General features: G+C 29.9%; 3 long non-coding RNA genes across 4 annotated transcripts; all 3 read right to left on the reverse strand.

Moving 5' to 3' along the window:
• LOC119663841 lies at positions 1-1,299 on the reverse strand. Its single transcript, XR_005251074.1, has 2 exons — positions 147-1,299; positions 1-78 (listed from the first exon to the last, which is right to left on the reverse strand). It is a non-coding gene; the product is annotated as an uncharacterized LOC119663841 (long non-coding RNA).
• A 3,795-nt stretch (positions 1,300-5,094) lies between these two features.
• Positions 5,095-6,962, reverse strand: LOC119663842. 2 transcript variants are annotated; one of them, XR_005251076.1, is made up of 4 exons: positions 6,329-6,962; positions 5,712-6,264; positions 5,287-5,643; positions 5,095-5,215 (listed from the first exon to the last, which is right to left on the reverse strand). It is a non-coding gene; the product is annotated as an uncharacterized LOC119663842 (long non-coding RNA). The 2 variants fall into 2 exon arrangements; XR_005251075.1 differs by having other exon boundaries at positions 5,712-6,962.
• Positions 6,963-6,984: 22 nt separating this feature from the next.
• Positions 6,985-7,306, reverse strand: LOC119663843. The gene is made up of 3 exons (XR_005251077.1): positions 7,163-7,306; positions 7,050-7,111; positions 6,985-6,997 (listed from the first exon to the last, which is right to left on the reverse strand). It is a non-coding gene; the product is annotated as an uncharacterized LOC119663843 (long non-coding RNA).
• Between the last annotated feature and the right edge of the window lie 3,376 nt (positions 7,307-10,682).

Below are 10,682 nucleotides of genomic sequence, written 5' to 3' on the forward strand. Positions count from 1 at the left end.
AATCAATACCAGTCTTGAATACCAGTCTTGATATGGATATGGAAGCAAAACACGACATCATGTTGACACACAAAATATCTAATTAAAAATATTTAAAAATTTTAGAAACATCTATATTTATAGAATCTAGAAAGAGTGTTACTCACACATTCTGGATGTTTTCTTTATTCCATTTTTGAATGAAATGAAGCCTAGAGACCTTTATGTCATATTTGGTAGTGTCTCAAGTTCTTGATCCCAGAGCAAAAGGTCTCTGGGGTATTATTGATCATCACAAATCGGTAATAGGCAGTTTGAGGTATGAATCAAGAATCCTTTTAATCATCGTAATCTATAATGGATAGTCGGACTCTATTGACCTAAAAGGCCTTCAAATCATCACATTTGGTGTGCACACTTTGAGGTTCTCGACCTCAGAGATATGTAAGTCATCAGGATCTGTACTCAACAGACGGAAATTCTCATCCTCATCCTGTTATGGTCATCGCATCTATCGTCAAAAATTAGTAATAGACAGTCTGAAATTCCTGACGTCACAGGCCTTTAAACCGTCATAATCGGTAATGGACACGCAGAGATTCTTGACTCTATAGGTCCTTTAATCATCATATTTTATAATGGATAGCCCGTGACTATCGACCTTACAGGGGTTGAGGATAACAAATTTAGAATAACATCATATTACAAATCTGGAAATCAACATAAATTCATATCGGAAAGTCTAAGGCTTTAAAGCTAAGAGTTCCGCAAATCATCATAATCGGGAATAGAAAATCTGAAGTTTCTAAGCCTAGAGGTTCGTTTATCATCATAATTGGTAATGGATATTCTGGCATTCCCGATCCTAGATGCCTCTAAATAATCCCATAGGTTTTGAGATGTACAGTCTGAGGCTAATTATTTTTGGGGGCTTAAATCAATACAGTTAAAATAAACTGTAGAGGCCCGTCACCTTAAAAATGACATCATCACAATTGGTATCATCGGAAGCCCTAACTCGAGAGGCTTTTAAGTCGTCGAAAATGGTTTTAACAGTAAGAGTCTCGCCATTGTAGAGGCGCTCCCATCATCACAAATAGGTTAGACAGTATGAGGCCCGTGGCCTTTAGTTCTGAATATGTAGCAGGTTCGAATAATTCTGTTTGTTCAGAAAATTGTAGGCGGGCGCAGCTTTTTTACAATTCATTGCTGCATGAAAAAGCACAGATCCATGAGGTTTTCATTGAGTTTTATTAAATGTAGCTCGTTAGACTTGAATTTTCAAATATTTCATTTCATATATTTTATGTAAATTAAATGAATTTTCTTTGAAGTTTGTTTTGTAATATTTGCCAACTGTCAAAAAATAATATTTTAAAAGTGAATTGAGAACAGTTTCTGAACTTACCAATATTTTTTCTTGTTAAATTTATTTGTGTTTTGTCAAATTCTTAAAATACTAAAAACAAAATTATTTTTAATAATTTCGACTGGCAATTTTCGAACTTACCATTTTACCATTTGTTTTTAACATACTTATTCCAGGTTATGATTTGCATTTTGCATGATTTTTAATTTCATTTCAAATCATTATTTGGTGTATATATAAAAAGTCGCCCAACCTTATTATATTATACTCCAAATTTTTTTAACTATTGCACATTATGCAGTGCCAATAATTAACAATTTTGTACTGTTAACTTTTAATTTGGAATTTTGAAAAATTTCCGAAAAAAGACCGAAATATTTTCTGTGATGAAGATACTTACTCTTCAACAAATCATTCTTTTATGAAGTATCAAAATTTTTTATTTGGTATATCAATTTTTTTTGAAAATATTTCAAAATTCACCGCAAACTCGATTTATAATATATGTGAAGAAAACTGAAATAATGACAGTATCTCTCCATCACAATCACATATGCTTTTGTGGATTTTATGGATATTGTGTGAATAACAACCTTAACATAATTACTGCCGATTTATTAGGTTAATTGCGATAGGTTAGACATACTAAACAGCATTTTAGCAAAACATGTCGCTTTTTATACGAAATTATTCATCTAATTTTTTAATTTCTTTATCCAGTCCTTGAAATAACTAAACAGTACGTTCAAGCTATTGCAATCATAAGTGAACACATGATCATATAAAATCGTATCGTCTAAAAGTATCCCATTCCCATAGAGCCATGTAATGCAGACAGTCGTAGGAAAAATGATTACTGCAGTATCATTATCAAGCACGGCTTTTAAATAATACATTAAAACGTATATTTAATGTCAATAGAGATGGAACTATTTTGAAGGATAAAGAGAATAAATATTTCAATATATTATATATATAATATATTTTCCAATAATTTTCATAATGTAAACTTGGTATTCTTGTACTTTTAATAGTTTCTGGTATTATAAGCAATACACACGTTTACTCGTTTTGGATCCTGTTTTCGTGTATTTGTGCTTGATGATCGTCTTCGATCATCTTCGATTTTTTGGCTCGCTTTTGGCTTGCACTTTACTAATTTTAAGCGGATTTTATGAAATTGGTCTTTTCTTCCTTTGTGCTTCTATTCTGACAGTTTTTAATGCTGTAAACTAGCACTTTGTTTAGTTTACACTGAGTTCGCTCGCAACAGTTAAAGCGACTTAGGTGACGAGAAACAAGCAACTTAAAATATGCGTCTAATCGCGCGATGCGTAATATTTTTTGTCATAGATGGAATACTTCCTGCGATATTAAACGCACAAGTTATATACAATTCTCTCCATCTCTTTTAAAACGACAACTTATTTGTAGAAGAATTAACTGCATATGGTTTTTTAGGTGTAAGATGAATTTCTATATACATATTAAGTTAGTCTCTAGATTGAAACATTTGAATCCAGAGCCAAAGCTGGTGTTGGAAAAAGAAAATAAACATATGATATTTTTAGAATCGAAAACGAGAGTTCTTTTATAATTGTCGCAGTCAGAAAACGTGGATTTGGTTTTAATTTTTGATTTATGAATTAGAAACAAATTTGTTGTTTTTGTCGCAGTCAAAAATAAGAAATCGAATTACTTCAACCTCAAATGCAACAGTTGTAGCTGCAACAACAATTACAATTTCAAAATGTCTTGAAACCACAACCTGAGATCGTTTATTAGATCCATTGAGATCCAACGATCGCGTTATGTAAATTCAATTAGTTTATCGTTGTATATTTAAAATTAATTGGAGAAGTCGGGCGGTCTGTAAGAGAACTTTATGATGTTGCCATATGGAATAAAAAAAACTTATGCTGAGATATATAAACTCTTCAGGCAAGTTAAAGTTAATAATTTGGAAGAGCTTTTCAAAACTTTCACTGAAACATGTGAAATAAATAAATTATATCAAGTTGATGTTAAGAAACCTGCAATCTGATGTTGATAGATCCATCTGATGTTGATAGAGATCTTGTAGATTTATTACGTGAGAATATAGCAAAAGATGAAACTCTTCAGGATGTAATAAGTAAATATACTAAACTTAGTTTGATGACTGATAGAAGAGCAATAGATTATAATCACAAGATGACTAGAGCTGAAACAAATATATATACAAATTCAGTTGGAAAGATACATGAAACTAATAATTATTCAATTCAACACGAAAATTTTAGTAACAATTGTAATCAATATAGTGGTCGAAACAATAATATAATTCAGTGTCATAATGATGGTTCAATTCAACAATATAGGAATAATTGGAATAATAGATTAGGCCAACATGAATATAATATCAATATTAATATGCATAATACACTAAAATTTGATAAAATAGAGCCAATTCAAATCGATAATATAGAAAAAATTCAGGAAGTAAATTTTTCAATGATTCCTCAAAACCGGAATTATCCCTAATAAGAATAAGAATAACAATAAAAAATAAAAAAATATTATGCTTGAATGATTCAGATTTAAGTACAAGCATTATAAAAGCATTTTTATTTATTACTCTGTGTGAAGAAAAAATCGCGTAACCACTTTGGTTTAGTAACAACTAAATTACTCACACCAATAATAAAACTTAATGCCTTTGAGACCTTCTCGTGGAGGGTTGCGGATTTTCCAAATCGTACATATAATGCTATTATGGGCACGAATTTTCTAACCGCTCTTAAAGCCAAGATTTACTTAGAAAACAATTCCAATTTAAATAATATTGCACTGTTAGAATCCGATTTTGATATAGAAATGAATTCAGATCATTTAAATATTGAGTAAAATAACGAAATAGGACAACTGTTGAATCAATGTCAAGAACTATTCTTTAAAGAATTCTTTTTAATTGTTATGCAAAAATACAGAAAATACAGAAAATATTTCCCTTATTATTAATAAAAACAATACTTTCCTAAATTTTCAGTATGTAACATTCGAGGTGCAGAATTGTGTAATTTGAAAAACTGTCACCATTTGCACTATTTGCATGGATTATTATTAACCTGCATTTCCATATATATTTCATATATACTTAACTGGTCTAATTTAGAGTTATTTTTTTTTTTAAAAATATTTCAATACAATCACACATGTGGAGAAGATAAAAATAATTATATTAGAAATGGAACAGCCGGACACCTTACCGGATGATTGTAATAATGTGAAGAGACAGAATGAAAAAACTCTAAAAAGACAATAACCCTCTCTATTTATTTAACTAATCTTATGGTTATTACATCTTATCTAAATAATCGATTTTCATATATTTATTTATTAGTCTCAAACATTGGAACGACTATGCCAGTTACATGACAAGTCTATAAGTATGAAAAATAATTTCAACACTTATTTAAATATTTTTTTTTATTTTTATGTTTTTGTATAAAAATGTCCTTATAAATATATTTCATCTTAAAACTAAACATCTTACAACTAATTGCATTAAAGATATGCAATATACATCATCAAAATGGATCTGAATCTGGTTTTAACTTTCAATCTTACAACTAAATATCTTACAACTAAATATCTTAGAACTAATTGCATTAAATATATGCAATACACTTCATCAAAATAGATCTGGATCTGGTTCTAACAGTCAATGCGTATTTAAAATAGTCAATTTGTTGTTTAATATTCTGAAATAATAATTATGCGAGTCTCTTGCGAGTTAATATAAATCCCGTTTCAGTAGCTTATCAAATGATGCCTGTCCATTAATGCATCCATGTAGGTAATTTTGGATGCTGCAATGCTGCATATCTAAAAATAGAGAACAGAGGGAGAATATTGTTAAAATTGATGATGTGAATAAATGTTCAAATAAGACATACCATAACATGATCAATCGATTAATCAATTAATGAAGTCAGTGAAAGCAATCGTTTTCGTCATTCATACGCGGCATCTTACGTTTCCATACATAACTCATAAACATAGCCAAATATACACATTTTCCCATGTTATTTCCCCAATGAAACAAGTACTGGTTTAAGATTTCAGATTCAAGTAATTAGAATACAGTCAGGTTCTTAAAGGAGAAATAACATTTTAATTAAGATTCCATGCAGTCCATGCAAAATCTGACGAGTTATGTTGGTGAGTAAGTTCCCAATCAATACCAGTCTTGAATACCAGTCTTGATATGGATATGGAAGCAAAACACGACATCATGTTGACACACAAAATATCTAATTAAAAATATTTAAAAATTTTAGAAACATCTATATTTATAGAATCTAGAAAGAGTGTTACTCACACATTCTGGATGTTTTCTTTATTCCAATCTTGAATGAAATAATAATCGGTATTACCGATTACCACAAATCGTTAATAGGCAGTTTAAGGTTCTAAATCAGGAGACATTTTAATCATCATAATATGTAGGTAATGGACAGTCAGGGACTTTTGATAAATCAGACCTAAAGGTCTTCAAATCATCATAAATCTGTAATAGGCAGTATCAGGCCATTGAATCAAGAGGCCTTTAAATCATCATAGTCGCTAATGGATAGTCGGAGACTATTGACCTAAAAGATTTTCAAATCATCACACTTGATGTGCACACTTTGAGCTTCTCGACCTCAGAGACATGTAAGTTATCATAATCTGTACTCAACAGATGGAGATTATCATCCTTATGTCGTTATAATCATCTCATCTATCATCAAAAATCGGTAATAGACAGACTGAAATTCCTGACGTCACACGACTTCAAACCGTCATAATCGGATATGGACACGCATAGATTCTTGACTCTATAGGTCCTTTAATCATCACAATTAGTAATGTATGGTCCAAGACTATCGACCCTACAGGGATCAAGGATCACACATTTAGAATAACATCATATTACAAATCTGGAAATCAATATACATTCATATCGGAAAGTCTAAGTATTTTAAGCCTAGAGTTCCACAAATCATCATAATCGGGAATCGAAAGTCTGAGGTTTCTAAGCCTAGAGGTTCTTTTATCATCATAATCGGTAGTGGACAGTCTGGGATTCCTGATTCTAAATGCCTCTAAATAATCGTTTTTGGTTAGTCTGAAGCTGTTAACCCCATAGGTTTTGAGATTAATTGGTAATGAACAGCCTGAGGCTCATTATTTTTGAGGGCTTAAATCAATACAGTTAAGATAAACTGTAGAGGCCCGTCACTTTAAAGGTGACATCATCACAATTGGTATCATCGGAAGCCCTAACTGCAGAGGCTTTTAAGTCATCAAAAACGGTTTTAACAGTAAGAGTCTCGCCATTGTAGAGGCGCTCCCATCATCACAAATCGGTTAGACAGTATGAGGCCCGTAGCCTTCAGTTCTGAATATGTAGGAGGTTCGAATAATTCTGTTTGTTCAGAAAACTGTAGGCGGGCTCAGCTTTATTACTATTCATTCAAGCATGAAAAAGCACAGATCCATGAGGTTTTCATTGAGTTTTATTAAATGTAGCTCGTTAGACTTGAATTTTCAAATATTTCATTTCATATATTTTATGTAAATTAAATGAATTTTCTTTGAAGTTTGTTTTGTAATATTTGCCAACTGTCAAAAAATAATATTTTAGAAGTGAATTGAGAACAGTTTCTGAACTTACCAATATTTACCTTTACCAATATCTTGTTAAATTTATTTGTGTTTTGTCAAATTCTTAAAATACTAAAAAGAAAACTATTTTTAATAATTTCGACTGGCAATTTTCGAACTTACCATTTTAACATTTGTTTTTACCAATTGTTTTTACCATACTTATTCCAGGTTATGATTTGCATTTTGCATGATTTTTAATTTCATTTCAAATCATTATTTGGTGTATATATAAAAAGTCGCCCAACCTTATTATATTATACTCCAAATTTTTTTAACTATTGCACATTATGCAGTGCCAATAATTAACAATTTTGTACTGTTAACTTTTAATTTGGAATTTTGAAAAATTTCCGAAAAAGGCCGAAATATTTTCTGTAATGAAGATACTTACTCTTCAACAAATCATTCTTTTATGAAATATCAAAATTTTTTATTTGGTATATCAATTTTTTTTGAAAATATTTCAAAATTCACCGCAAACTCGATTTATAATATATGTGAAGAAAACTGGAATAATGACAGTATCTCTCCATCACATATGCTTTTGTGGATTTTATGGATATTACTGCCGATTTATTAGGTTAATTGCAATAGGTTAGACATACTAAACAGCATTTTAGCAAAACATGTCGCTTTTTATACGAAATTATTCATCTAATTTTTTAATTTCTTTATCCAGTCCTTGAAATAACTAAACAGTACGTTCAAGCTATTGCAATCATAAGTGAACACATGATCATATAAAATCGTATCGTCTAAAAGTATCCCATTCCCATAGAGCCATGTAATGCAGACAGTCGTAGGAAAAATGATTACTGCAGTATCAGTATCAAGCACGACTTTTAAATAATACATTAAAACGTATATTTAATATCGATAGAGATGGAACTATTTTGAAGGATAAAGAGAATAAATATTTCAATATATTATATATATAATATATTTTCCAATAATTTTCACGATTTAAAATGTAAACTTGGTATTCTTGTACTTTTAATAGTTTCTGGTATTATAAGCAATACACACGTTTACTCGTTTTGGATCCTGTTTTCGTGTATTTGTGCTTGATGATCGTCTTCGATCATCTTCGATTTTTTGGCTCGCTTTTGGCTTGCACTTTTCTAATTTTAAGCGGATTTTATGAAATTGGTCTTTTCTTCCTTTGTGCTTCTATTCTGACAGTTTTTAATTCTGTAAACTAGCACTTTGTTTAGTTTACACTGAGTTCGCTCGCAACAGTTAAAGCGACTTAGGTGACGAGAAACAAGCAACTTAAAATATGCGTCTTATCGCGCGATGCGTAATATTTTTTGTCATAGATGGAATACTTCCTGCGGTATTAATCGCACAAGTTATATACAATTCTCTCCATCTCTTTTAAAACGACAACTTATTTGTAGAAGAATTAACTGCATATGGTTTTTTAGGTGTAAGATGAATTTCTATGTACATATTAAGTTAGTCTCTAGATTGAAACATTTGAATCCAGAGCCAAAGCTGGTGTTGGAAAAAGAAAATAAACATATGATATTTTTAGAATCGAAAACGAGAGTTCTTTTATAATTGTCGCAGTCAGAAAACGTGGATTTGGTTTTAATTTTTGATTTATGAATTAGAAACAAATTTGTTGTTTTTGTCGCAGTCAAAAATAAGAAATTGAATTACTTCAACCTCAAATGCAACAGTTGTAGCTGCAACAACAATTACAATTTCAGCAGTATCAGGAGCAACACCAACAAGCAGTATCATTTTTAAAGCCGAAAGATGTCTTGAAACCACAACCTGAGATCGTTTATTAGATCCATTGAGATCCAACGATCGCGTTATGTAAATTCAATTAGTTTATCGTTGTATATTTAAAATTAATTGGAGAAGTTGGGCGGTCTGTAAGAGAACTTTATGATGTTGCCATATGGAATAAAAAAAACTTATGCTGAGATATATAAACTCTTCAGGCAAGTTAAAGTTAATAATTTGGAAGAGCTTTTCAAAACTTTCACTGAAACATGTGAAATAAATAAATTATATCAAGTTGATGTTAAGAAACCTGCAATCTGATGTTGATAGATCCATCTGATGTTGATAGAGATCTTGTAGATTTATTACGTGAGAATATAGCAAAAGATGAAACTCTTCAGGATGTAATAAGTAAATATACTAAACTTAGTTTGATGACTGATAGAAGAGCAATAGATTATAATCACAAGATGACTAGAGCTGAAACAAATATATATACAAATTCAGTTGGAAAGATACATGAAACTAATAATTATTCAATTCAACACGAAAATTTTAGTAACAATTGTAATCAATATAGTGGTCGAAACAATAATATAATTCAGTGTCATAATGATGGTTCAATTCAACAATATAGGAATAATTGGAATAATAGATTAGGCCAACATGAATATAATATCAATATTAATATGCATAATACACTAAAATTTGATAAAATAGAGCCAATTCAAATCGATAATATAGAAAAAATTCAGGAAGTAAATTTTTCAATGATTCCTCAAAACCGGAATTATCCCTAATAAGAATAAGAATAACAATAAAAAATAAAAAAATATTATGCTTGAATGATTCAGATTTAAGTACAAGCATTATAAAAGCATTTTTATTTATTACTCTGTGTGAAGAAAAAATCGCGTAACCACTTTGGTTTAGTAACAACTAAATTACTCACACCAATAATAAAACTTAATGTCTTTGAGACCTTCTCGTGGAGGGTTGCGGATTTTCCAAATCGTACATATAATGCTATTATGGGCACGAATTTTCTAACCGCTCTTAAAGCCAAGATTTACTTAGAAAACAATTCCAATTTAAATAATATTGCACTGTTAGAATCCGATTTTGATATAGAAATGAATTCAGATCATTTAAATATTGAGTAAAATAACGAAATAGGACAACTGTTGAATCAATGTCAAGAACTATTCTTTAAAGAATTCTTTTTAATTGTTATGCAAAAATACAGAAAATACAGAAAATATTTCCCTTATTATTAATAAAAACAATACTTTCCTAAATTTTCAGTATGTAACATTCGAGGTGCAGAATTGTGTAATTTGAAAAACTGTCACCATTTGCACTATTTGCATGGATTATTATTAACCTGCATTTCCATATATATTTCATATATACTTAACTGGTCTAATTTAGAGTTATTTTTTTTTTTAAAAATATTTCAATACAATCACACATGTGGAGAAGATAAAAATAATTATATTAGAAATGGAACAGCCGGACACCTTACCGGATGATTGTAATAATGTGAAGAGACAGAATGAAAAAACTCTAAAAAGACAATAACCCTCTCTATTTATTTAACTAATCTTATGGTTATTACATCTTATCTAAATAATCGATTTTCATATATTTATTTATTAGTCTCAAACATTGGAACGACTATGCCAGTTACATGACAAGTCTATAAGTATGAAAAATAATTTCAACACTTATTTAAATATTTTTTTTTATTTTTATGTTTTTGTATAAAAATGTCCTTATAAATATATTTCATCTTAAAACTAAACATCTTACAACTAATTGCATTAAAGATATGCAATATACATCATCAAAATGGATCTGAATCTGGTTTTAACTTTCAATCTTACAACTAAATATCTTACAA

The sequence above is a fragment of the Teleopsis dalmanni genome, unplaced genomic scaffold (assembly GCF_002237135.1).
Source record: "Teleopsis dalmanni isolate 2A unplaced genomic scaffold, ASM223713v2 unscaffolded_contig_0980, whole genome shotgun sequence".
Lineage (NCBI taxonomy): Eukaryota > Metazoa > Arthropoda > Insecta > Diptera > Diopsidae > Teleopsis > Teleopsis dalmanni.